General features: G+C 30.8%; 1 protein-coding gene across 1 annotated transcript in view; it reads left to right on the top strand.

The window, feature by feature from the left end:
• Nucleotides 1–13,113, top strand: part of LOC129951652 (cyclic nucleotide-gated cation channel subunit A) — a 261,226-nt gene that overhangs the window by 115,695 nt on the left and 132,418 nt on the right. The window lies entirely within an intron of this gene.

The following is a 13,113-nucleotide window of genomic DNA, read 5'->3' on the forward strand; positions in this document are numbered from 1 at the left end:
AAAAAAACAATACTAAAACTTGGTAAAAATTTATTTTCGACTCAAATAGTTTTTTAAAAATTAAAAATATTGGCTTCAAACTTAGTTCATTTCACAGAAAATATTGTTTTCGATATTCAGTAATTTTTATATATAAATCCAACAGTCCGTTTTTTCATAAAAAATAGAATCTTCAAAAAATAGTACTCAAATTTTGTAAAAATTAATACGAGTAGATATAGAAAATCTTTTAAGCAAGACAAATCGACAGACGGTATGGGAAGTTGTCGGTGTAGGTCGCATCCCAGCCTCTTTTTGTAAACTACTATAGTAAGTCTGCATTATTATCTGTATAACAAAATTCATTTGAAGTCGATATCTCTTCTGGTTCTAGAGCTATGGACGACGAAAAAAAAGTCGCGAACGTACGGACGTACGAATGTACGTACACACGCACCCACATACATATTTCTTAAAATATTTTATTTCTATTCTAGAGACCTTAAGACGTCGAGAAATGTCAACATTTTCAATTTGAGAAATCGAACCCACTACAACATTTTTCTATGGGCAGTTAAAAATAAAACCCAATGTTTTCAAAATACATTCCAAAGTCATTCTCTGTTTTCGACTAAACAATAAATGTTTACTTTATCCTTTCAAAAAAAAAATCATTTTACCTAACCCAATAAATCAAATAAACGTTTTTCAAATTCACCCCTAGGTTAGGTCGTATATAGGGTAGGGTATACCTTAATTGATTTAAACAAAACCACACCCAAGTATTTATAATACAATTCGTCAAAGTGACAATATTACGCACAACTTCTCAATACACTTAAACTCCCAATCGGTTTCGTATGTGTATAAGTTTATGCCTTTAGGGGCTTATAAAATAGATTCTTATTGAAACAAACGAGTTAAGAGGATAATTTATATATTCAATTATCAATCACTATAATCTTTTAGATTGTAAATGTTATCTAACAATATTTTATATAAACATTTATAATAATTAGATATAGATATAGATTTACAAAAAGGGTGGAATGATATGGAAATGTAGATAATAATAATTAGTTGTACTATAGAGAGAGACAAACAAGATTAGAACTTTTCAACAAGACCTGAATAAAATTTGTCCCAAGTCCTGAAAGGCAAATGTGGTTTGAGTGGGATTGTAAAGCAGTATGTAAAGTTACATCTGCTGCCTTCACTCCGCACCAACATGTTTCAATATTTTCTTGTGGTGTTTTATATTTTATGTAGTTTTGAAGTTTTTCTTATTGATATCTAAAAATACATTCTGTATGTAACTTTAAGCTTATTTGACGTACAATATAGTTGATATATTGTTTTCCTCTGGGCTAAATAAAAGTTATGCAAAGTTTGATTTCAAAGAGTTTTGAAAATTACATGCATTTGCGTCTTGAGCAGCAAAAGAAGCCGTAACCAAAAAATAAATAGTGTAATCTTTTTACACAAACAACGAGTAAATCACAAACCTAGTTGTGTATTCTTGTTTCTGGACCTAAATAAAGTTTAAAGTTAACCTTTTATGGTTGTGGGAATTTGAGTAGCTTGCATTTTATTTACCAAGTAATATTTTTTTGTAAAATATTCCTTTTCTGTTAATAAATGATACCAAGCAGAAACTTACACATTGGTGTAAATATTAACTTAGCATAGGAAGTTATTGTAATGGGTCCGATTTGTCAAATTGAAAATTTTGAAATTTCTCGACGTTTCAAGGTCCCTAGAGTCGAAATAAAAGATTTTTAGAAAGATGTCTGTGCGTGCGTGTGTGCGTACGTTCGTACGTCCGTACGTCCGTACGTCTGTACGTCCGTACGTCCGTACGTTCGCGACGTGTTTTTCGTCGTCCATAGCTCAAGAACCAGAAGAGATATCGACTTCAAATAAATTTTGTTATGCAGGTAATAAGGCAGAAAGATGCAGAAAGGGCTCTCAAGAAAATTGCGTGGGTGGTTTTTTTTACCATAGCAGTTTAAAAAAAAGGTGAAAATTTTGGTTAACCCTAAATATCTTACGAACCAAAAACGCTAGAGACTTGAATTAAATTTTATATAACAAACTGTAACGTGATCTCAAAGAAGTATATTTTTTGAAAAAAATCAATATAACGGTTTTTTTTTCTAAATCAAAAAAACTGAAAAAAAAAATTTGTCACCTCCAAAATTTTACGACTGAAATATGATTTCATTTCCAAAACAATTTTGAGCAACGGAAAATAATGTTTTTGAAATCTGATAAAATTTTGAGAAAAATCGAATGGACAGTTTTTTTATAAAAAATAAAAATCTAAAAAAACATTACTCAAAATTCGTAAAAAATAAATATCGATTCAAATATCTTTTCAAAAACTTGAAATTTTGCTTCAAACTTATTTTATCTTATAAGAAATATTGTTTTCAACATTCAGTAAAATTTTGAGAAAAATCGAATTGACAGTTTTTTTACAAAAAATAAAAATTAAAAAAAAATGAATACAAGTTGGTAAAAAAATAAAAAAAATATCTTTTCAAAACTTTGAGATATTGGCTTTAATTTACTTTTTTCTTTCAAAAAATATTGTTGTCAACATTCAGTAAAATTTTGAACAAAATCGAATTGACAGTTTTTTTATAAAAAATTTAAAACCGAACAAAAATTAACAAAAGTTGGTAAAAATTGAATATGGATTCAAATATCTTTTCAAAAACTTGAAAGTTAGACTTCAAACTTATTTTATCTTATTTGAAATGTTGTTTTAAGCATTCTGAAAGATGTTGAGAAAAATCGATTTAACGGTTTTTTTACAAAAAATAAAAACCTTAAAAAAAATTTATAAAAGTTGGTAAAAATTGATTTTCGACTCAAATATCTTTTCAAAAATTGTAGATATTGGCTTTTAACTACTTTTATCTGTCAAAAAATATTGTTGTTAACATTTAGTAAAATTTTGAAAAAAAATCGAATTGATAGTTTTTGTACAAAAAATTAATTACCTAAAAAAATTTAAATAAAGTTGGTAAAAATTTATTTTCGACTCAAATATCTTTTCAAAACTATAAAATATTGGCTTCAAACTAATTTTATCTTATAGAAAATATTGTTTTCAACATTCGATAGAATTTTGAAGAAAATCGAATTGACGGTTTTTGACAAAAAATAAAACTCTAAAAGAAACAATACTAAAACTTGGTAAAAATTTACTTTCGAAAATATTGTTTTCGATATTCAATGATTTTTATATAAAAATCCAACAGTCCGCTTTTTCATAAAAAATAAAATCTATAAAAAATAGTACGCAAATTTGGTAAAATTGATACTAGTACATATAGACAAACTTTTAAGCAAGACAAATCGACAGACGGGATGGGAAGTTATCAGTGTGGGTCGCATCCCAGCCTCTTTTTTTATTTTAAGAACTGGGATGCAATCTTTTATTTCGACTAAAGCGACCTTGGAACGTCGAGAAATATCAACATTTTCAATTCGACAAATCGAACCCATTACAATAACTTAATATGCTAAGTGAATAAGACATGAGTTAAAAAAATTATAGACTTTCGGAGACAGTAAAGAGCCCTGGGTCCCACCTGAATTTATTCAGTGTTTCTCAGATTCAAACTCATTCAATTTGTCTTGAATTGAAAGGTCTAAATGTAATTTCTAATCCAAAGAAGGAGGGATTTTTCAAATTTTCATTTATAGAGTCTAATGATAAACTCTATCAAATCTCTATAATCTTATTTACTCCAAAAAGAAGTTAAAATTTTTTCCACTGTTCGGTGATATAAACTATCAGATCACCATTGCTTAAATTTCTAAGGAACAAGTTAACTGATTTAAATAAGTTTTTGTATTTTTCGAAAAAAAATTAATTCAATATCTTAAAAACAGGACAACATTGGTAAACGAAATTCAAATGTAAAACGTATATTTATAAGCACTTAACAACTCTAAGCCAAAATTGTATATAAACAAAATTAGATTTAAGAAAAAAAACCTCTCTAATGCTTTAAAAAAAATGGTATTTACATTTTTTAAGTTAAACTTATTTTGTATGTATAAGAATCGGTTGCAATTTCATAGGTATTCACTTATGTTAGAAAATACAATATACGTTGAGTATTATTTAAGGACCTTAAGAATACTAGCATTTTTTCTAACCTTTTTCGACTTAAAATTACGTCAGAAAAGTGAGTGGGTTGCCTATAATGTCAGTGACTGTATTCTAATCGAAAATCAATTTGAGAAGCATGTGGAATTCTGCCCACATTCACTTACTTATGAAATGTTTCTACATCGCACTTAATCCTATTTCGTCCTTTCTTTTGAAAAGACTAGATTCATATTGATTTGTTTATAGTAACAAAAGACTATATGTAGACGTGGGTTAAGCATCAGCTAAATCTTGAATTAGAGAAAATATAATAACAGATAAAATTTCTCTCGAAAAAACCCTCGAATAGATTCACTTTGAAGAAGAAGTCAAAAAAATTAAACCCTAACTTGAATGTTAACAAACTTTGAAAAAGTGCACTTAAAATGTAACATTAGCAAATACCTACACTTAACACATTAAAAATTATAATAATAATCATAATTTCCTTATTCTATGTACACACTAAGTTAGACATTAAGTTTATCAGAAAGTGTAAGTATGTTTTAAGTGCAACTTAAACGATTTGAAATATTTTGTATATAAAATTTAATAAACGTCCTCTAGCGTGTAATTAAATTTTAAATCACTTTAACCAACTATACGAGTATATTCACCCCCAGTCCTATCCTACATCCCCCCCCCCACACCACCTACATTAGGTGCTTCAATTTAAGCACCATAAAGATTCTGGAATCCTTCTTCAATATATCCAACATCATATACATATATGAACAGAACATGGTTGAGTCTCGTGAAGTGTATCTCGAAAAGTGTTAGAGATGTAGAAATGTTTGTGCGTTTGCTTTTTGTACGAAGGAAATCCTAGAAGAGCATAAGCAAGTGCAAGGTCGATGGAAAAAGGATTCATTTTATTTTATCGCGAAATGAGGTTTCTTTCTTTTTTTTAATCTTCATTTTCATTTTTTTTTGTTTCTGGCAATTCTGGCATGTGTACGGACGGACTTAGATTGTAATTACAAACAACGTTACGTACGTTAGAACGTTAGAACTGTAGAACAAGACAGTAAAGGCTTTTTATAGGTATGCCATTTGAATGCACTTAAGTAAGGTATTGAAGAAGAAACAAAAAGAAGCATTTTTTCCTTCTGAATATTTCGCTTAGTATAGTTACAATCTGCAATGTGATGGGAAAAAGTCTTGAGATAAAAGTTGGTAACTGACAAAGATTTAATGGATTTTAAATTTGTTATAAAGGAGTTCCTTTTTGAACTATGCACTGCATAAAGTAGTTTGATGCTAATGTCTCAGTTAATTTTTTTCTTTAATGGGTGTTTTCGAGTTCTAGAGAGTTGAAATATATGCATGCACATAAGTACGTCCTCAAATTGCAGAAGAAAACTAAATGAATTGGAATGATTAAAGTTTCTTCTCTTAATGAGCTGTTTACTTCAAGTTGTAAAAACGAATCTGTTTTGACAGTCAATAAAATCAAGAAATAACTTTCTTTTAGCTTTCGAGTATTTCTTGAGGTTTAAGGTTGAAATTTCAGTGAACTAATAGAGTTATAAGCAAGGGATATAAAAGTGTCAGATTTGTAAGATCTTCTTCAACTCTTAAATCAGTTTGATGTGATGACTTCTTTAATAAGGAATCGTAGGTTGCTTGTTCTAGATTTAATAACTGCAGGCTGTAACGCTTCTTAAATGATGAAAAATATGTATTTCAGTACAACAGCAATTGAAGAATATTTCCAAAATATTTAAGCTTAAGACATTGAAATCCAACAGTTTCCAAAAAGTAAAGAAGAATGTTGATACATTTAAATAAATTTCAATAAATAAAAACGATTAAACTCGGAATAAAAAGAAGTTAACGATTTTATCGAAATGCAGAATGTGAACAATTCTTGCAGACTTGCCGAGATTACTGTAATTGGGAAGGGTCTACATGGGACATTCCACGTCAAATCGGACGGTTTCAAACATTTGAATTTTTGATATTCTCATTTGGTATTATTTAGTAGCAAACCTAACCCCCCCCCCACCAAAAAAGTGCCCTAATGATGAATTTTGTCATTTGCTTGAGGATTGGCCCAGTAAATATCGAACTTTCAAAAAGCCGATGTTATTTTGGTCTTTCGTTATCAACTTCTTTAATGAATTCCAAAATTCAAAAAATAGAAACAAAATAAGGCCTCCTCCGGATCTGGTTTAAAAGTTGAAAGATAGATAGAAGTTGAAAATACCATTTTTCCAAAGAAATCGACGTATACACGAAATTTGGAAAAACAGATTGAAAACATAAATTAAGAAAATCTCGGTTAAAAATAATTTAAATATTGTTTTTACATTTTTTTTCTGAAAATGGCATTTAAAAACGAAAATGTGAATTGAATTTCGACCATTATTAAAAAAGTTACATATGTTTTTGACCAGTGATCAAATTTCAAAATTTATTAGCAGGTTTTTTTGCGCGGTATTTAAAAATAGCAAAAAATTTAGAATATCTAAAATTCAGATTCTTGCAACTGTACGATTTTGCATGGAAAGTTCCGTGTACAACAATTTTATTTTAATAAAACTCATACAGTTTCGATATCTCGAAAGTTCTACATGTGTCTTTCAATCAATATAAATTTTGAGCTTCGATTTAAGAAAAGCCTAGAGCTTTAAATTACACATAAATAAAGCTTTTGTAAATTGCAATCAAATTATACTTTTTTTTAATGTTTTTGACGGCTTTAAGTTGAAACAGACTTCAATATCTAAAATTTTTTAGATATAACTTATATAAGACAAAATTAATATTGAACTTTTTGAGGGCTATTAAAGTAAGCCAACAACCTAAAAACAGTTACAAAGGTGAAGAGACTGGCATATGTATGTAAGTATTGTAGAAGCAATGAGGACCACTCCTACTACATTAATGGAAGCAATACTTAGCAGCTCTGGACCTATATGTAAAGGAAACTTTTGTAATTGTGTGGGTTTTTGAAAGAAGGTGCCATCTTTGTTGACGTTCGTGCTTTGCACCTCTCTCTCAAGAACAATATTGAAGCAGCTAAATGACAGCGCATCGCCTTGTCGAAGTCCTCTGGTGGCTTCAATGGTTTCGGCTGAGTTTGACGCTGCGTTAAAATTCGTAGATTTCATCCTGATTAATCATTTCAGTTTGACAGGGATACCAAAACTCGACGCGGCACGGTTAACTTCACTCCTGAACCTTTAACATCAGCTTTCCTGGCAGAAAAGAATTTATACTGACGGCTCAAAAACAGATGCCGGAGTAGCAGCAGGTTTCTTCTCTGAAACATTCAACCTTGCTTACTCCTTTAGACTTTCCGATCTAACGGCCGTCTTTCAAGCCGAAATATAAGCAGTGACATACGCTGCAAAGCAGGTCTCAACAATGCCAATGGCTGATATCATTCATGGCCGCGATCGAACTCTGCCACAACAATCAAATCGTAGCTTGTAAATTACTGACACTTAGACGAATGGTTATTAGCTCACAGAAAATTATTAGCCTCTGTTGGGTACCAAGTCTCAGCGATGTACCTAGGAATAAGAGCTTATAAGCTGCCAATGATTGGTACAACACTGAACTAATCCCTTATAGACTCACTTATAAACACCCCATAATGTGAAATTAAGCAAATCATTGGTAACAAGATACATACTTAAAAAAAACCAATGGAAGATGGGAAAGCCTCGAAACCTGTGCTGAAGTCAGGAAACTATATGGCCCAAATTCCACAAAAATAGATCCCTTTTAATAATAAGTTTGTTTATTTGATTTTTCATTTTCAGGGAAATTAAATCGCCTGTTTACTCAACCTAACTTAACATTTTTAAAAACCTTCTATTGGGTTATTTAACACATATTCTTAACAAGGTCCATATACAAAACTGGCAATGGGGACACTTTATAAACCTTTCTCACGGGTTTTTCAATAGGGACGCTACAAAAGTATAGCTACAGTGACAGCAAACGATGCCATATTTCTTGCCGTTCTTTTTACATTTCACTTCAGTAACGTTTGCCATTTCATGAAAAAACTTTAAGAGCGCTACATCCCAATTTATAGTTTTCACATAATCGTATTAGCAGATCAAAAACTGAGCGTCTAGTCGAAAAATTTGAATCCACAGGCACAGAACCAAATATTCCTGTGCCAGTGATACAAAGAAGTGCTCATAGTGTCGGGAATATTGCTGCCCCTGTCGTTCTCAAGCGTTAGGCATATCCGTGACGTGGTTGTATTAAATTTCGCGAAAAGGTCTTGGCCTACATCGTTACAAGATTAAATTGACGCAAGAACTGAAGCCGCTTGACCACTAGAAGCGTCGTATGTATTTTTGTAAATTGGTCTGAGCAACAACTTGAAGATGATTTGGGTTTTTATCAAAAAATCATCTCCAGCTATGAGATTTCTGGATAAATGGCATCGCCAATAAACAAAATATGCTGAAGTGGTCAATTAGAAATCCACACGTACTCTATGAATCATCATTGCATCCCGACAAAATTACTGTTTTGCGTTGTTTATGGGCAGGCGGCGTCATTGGGCCGTACTTCTTCAGTGATGACCAAGACCGGCACAGTACTGTTAATGAGGATAGCTATCGTTCAATGATAACCGAATATTTTTGGATATCAATTGGATGATATGGACATGGAGGACATGTGGTAGACAGCGCCACAAGCCACACAGCGTATGTCACAATCAATTTATTGGAAACCAAGTTTGGAGAATTTGTTATCTGACGAAATGGTCCAATCGCTTGGCTGCCTCGGTCGTGTTATTTGACGCCGCACCGTTGGACTATTTCCTGTTGGGCTACGTCAAGTCTTTGTTCTATGCCAACAAACCAGCGACGATTTATGAACTTTGTAAGAATATCGAAGGCGGAATTGCATCAGTATGGGCCGAATAATGCTTGAAAGCCGTCGAAAATTGGGTTCAGTGTCTGGCCTTCTGCAAGCGTGCCCATGTTGGCCATGAAAAAGAAATAGAGTTCCATGTTTATTCAATTTTTGTGCTCTTACGGAGTTCTTCAATTTTTGTGCTCTTACGGGTTTCTTCATTTAAGCTTTTCGAATAGAAATTTTAGGGTGTGGTTCTATGAACAATAGCAACCTTTTGCTTCCGGCAAACGCTCGTTAATATTTTGAAATCGTTGGTGATTTTGTTTGTTTTAACGAATACGGCGGCTTGGTATCTTAATAATACGAATAAGTTCTTCTATCTTGAACAATTGTAAAAATTGCTGGTCAGCCTAATTTTTATTGTTGAATCACTTAAAATGTGGTTTCGCAAGGTTCTCCTTAGAAAATTGGAGCGTCTGAAAGTATCACGTTGGGATTAAATAATATTCTATGGTTTTTGACCTTTTTTTCCTTCTGACAATTTGGGATTTGGCATTTTGCCCCGAACCAAACTTCCAATTTTTCTGGTCTTTATAATTAGCTCTAAAAAATGAGTTTCCAAAACTTCAAATGAAGACTCTTAACTCATCTATTATCTAACGATACTTTCAGAAAACTAAGTGAGATAGTAAAATGATTTAAAGGGTTTCTAGAAGATAAAGATTTGTACTTTGCTTAATCTTCATAAAATGTTTATTGTTAGAAAACTCAGGTCCGCTTGACGTCAAGTTGGAAACACCACAAGTTTGAGGTGGAAGGGATTTTTGAACCAAATCAGGATTAGAATTATCAGAAAAAAGATCCCTAAATCACCTCATCATAAGATTTTTTAAATTGTGTTTGATTAAGAAAGTCTCCAAAAGTTTTAGCTTTACGACTTAAGTTTGGGGATATGGGCTTAAAAAAACAATTTGGAGTTCCGCGAACTAAGGAGTCCAAAAATAGCACTTAATGAAACCATCATCAGTTTTTTTTTTTAATTTTGTTTGGTTTCTAAAATTTCAACTTTATGACTCAATTTAAGGGGGAAGGCTTATTATCCAAAAAAGAGCCCAAAATTCATTCATCATCAGTTTTTTGAAATTATGAACCTAAAGGTGTGGTGTTTTTTCAGCTTGACGTCAAGCTGAGAATACCACAAGTTTGAGGGGAAAGGGTTTTTTGAAGCAAGTAAGTATTAGAGCACGAAATTAGCAAAAAAAGAGCCCTACATTTCTGCAACATTAGAATTTCGAAATTCGATTGTGGTGTTTTCAGCTTTACGAACCTAAATAATTCTCTTAATGTCTCTTGTTTGCTATTTTATATTATTTGTCACTCATTAAAAACCTGAGTAGGTGGGATTCTAATTCAGGAAATGTATTGTTTTTCTTCGAAAAAAGACAGTTTAATTGACTAGACAAATTTATCTTTAAACAACCCTAAATATATTCTGATGATATTAGGTTCTTTGCGATTTGATTTCTCAAAATGTCTAAGGGCACATCTTTGAAATTTTCAATATCACCTTCAAAAAAAGAACTTTTCCCTGTTTTTAATTAATTTAACTTTAACGACAAAACATTTAATTTGTTTTTATTAATGGTAAACATAATTCTTTTTCCATAAAAGTAAACATAAACAATTAAAATCGTTTAGGGATTCCTTTAATTCAAAGAGCGAGTAAATTTATTGCTTCTGTGAACATTAATTAAACGCTTGAGTGATATTCTTTTCATTTTGTTGTTGATTAATAAATAAATTGATTATAACTTAGCCCGCAGAACTACCTACCTACTACATACCTCCAATAGTAATAATAATCCTCATAACACAAGAATTTCAATGTCCCGAAATTAGAAATATTAGAAATACATACAAAAATAGTTATGTATAAAACCTCCTAAGGTATCGGGTGTTTTTTTAAGAGCTTGAAATAATACACGACAGAAAAATGATGTCACTTCAATTGTTCACTACTTTTTGCATTAAATCTAGCAAATTATTCTGACAGCTTTTAAACCGCTTGTCTCTATATATGTACGTCCATTTTGCTTACTAAAGAAGCCATTTAACCAAAGTTGAGCTTTAACATTTATTAATTGGACAAAATGGATCTCCACAATTTGGCATTCAAAGATTTATAGATGAAATGTCAAACCTTACTGAACAGAAATATCAACACATTTTGACATTCCCAACTGTCAAACCATAGGCAACAACCATCAAAGCTTACCATGCAGCTGAAAAAACACCCTTTACATTATTAATTGTCATCTACTAAGGCGTTTTATTTGTTATTTCTTTTTTCGTTTAATTGTTGTTATAAAAGATAAAATCAATTTTAGAAAACTGTCTCCGAGATATTTACAATGTACAATATGTCTGAATGTGTCTTCTTATTTTTGGTTATTTTCTTGTATTTGTTTTATTGTCACTCTTATAAGCTCCTGCTGATTTATCATGTGTCGTTAAACATGAAACTACTATCATTAAATCTACATCCTAGATCCTAGACTTCTCTGCACACACACAAAATAAAAGGACGAAGAACAAAAACAAATAAAAACTTAAGAACACAGATTCTTTTTGATCCATCATCAGTTAGAGGACGATTTCTATCTTGAAAATGTGATTTTGATTTTGAAATATACGCAGATGCAGAACGAATAGATTTTGTGTTGTTGGTGTTTTTGTTGTTTTTCGAACTTTAGTTGATTGCCACAAGATCTGATTTATGATGAATCAAACAAGAAAAGCGTAGAACTCAATTTTACTACATACATACATGCGGGGAATTTATCCATTCGTTCGAAATACGTATGTATGTATATAAATTCGTCCTGTTCTAAGAAGGATATGTCGTATATGAAGCATATGAGAAACAGGGTTGATGCATTTATTATTTGTTGAGAACAATTTGTTGGGATTATTACAACAAATTGACGAAATGACATTAATAACATGGAGAATTAATTGAGGTCAATAATAATAGTATTTTATATGGAACAAGGTTTTTAATAACTCTTGTTTTCTTTCTTTTCGAAGGATATAATTTTATTTGGTCTTGAAAATTTAAATTAAGGTATTTATTGGTGAGTAGACTTAGACAATATGGTTATAACTTAAAGGACACGGTGTAAAATGTTCAAAATATAATTCTGTATATTTAGTTTTGTGATTGTAAACAAATCGTTTTAAGATGGAAAAAAGATTTAAGAACAAGTTTGTTAAATAAATGCAAAGTAAGTAGAGTCCGTACACGAATAGTATGACGAAAATAGCATAACAGAGAATTTTTTAAAAACATAGACGATTATTTCTGATATGATGTGTGATATTTTGTGTGTGGAATTTAAAAATAGGATAAGTAAAGCGTTAATTAATTGGGTATAAACTTAATTTGAAATCACTAGAAAATAAGGTTTAGTAGAAACACAGTTAAGTTGTTTACAGACTTAATATTTATTGAAATGAAACCGATATATTTGCTGTGTAAAAAATAAGTACATAAATAAAATAATTATGAACTCTTTGCCTTTTATTTTTAATATTTAAAAAAAAATAGTGTTTTATTTATACCAAACGAAATGTAGTTATGTTTAAATCCAGACAAAAATTTAGTGAACATTTCATAAAAATCCATTGTACCATTTTGAGAAAATATGAATTTTTGAATTCTGACCTAAAAAAGTATGACTATTATTATATAAAGTTGGTCTACTGTTATACTTGGTCTTTACAACAAACCCAAATTTGCTTGAAAACCTTGATTTCCAAGTTTGAACTCAATCGATCCAATTGTTTAGATTGTATTGTCGATGATAAACAGACAGATAGTTAGGCAGACGCACACAATCGCCGGACCAAATTTTTTGACTTTTTTTTACTGTTCGTAATGCTATTTTGATGTAAATCTGAAGATTGATTTTTATTACGAATGAAATACGTGCCATTTAGTTTATTTAATCCGCAACCCAAAAGACAATATTGAATGTGATACTTTTTAATATTAACATTCTAAAAAAACAGTGTTGACATTATGATAAAGGATGCATAGTTATATCTTTACCCGTTGAAAGATGGTCTTGGGT

Source organism: Eupeodes corollae, chromosome 3 (assembly GCF_945859685.1).
Source record: "Eupeodes corollae chromosome 3, idEupCoro1.1, whole genome shotgun sequence".
In the NCBI taxonomy this organism is placed as follows: domain Eukaryota; kingdom Metazoa; phylum Arthropoda; class Insecta; order Diptera; family Syrphidae; genus Eupeodes; species Eupeodes corollae.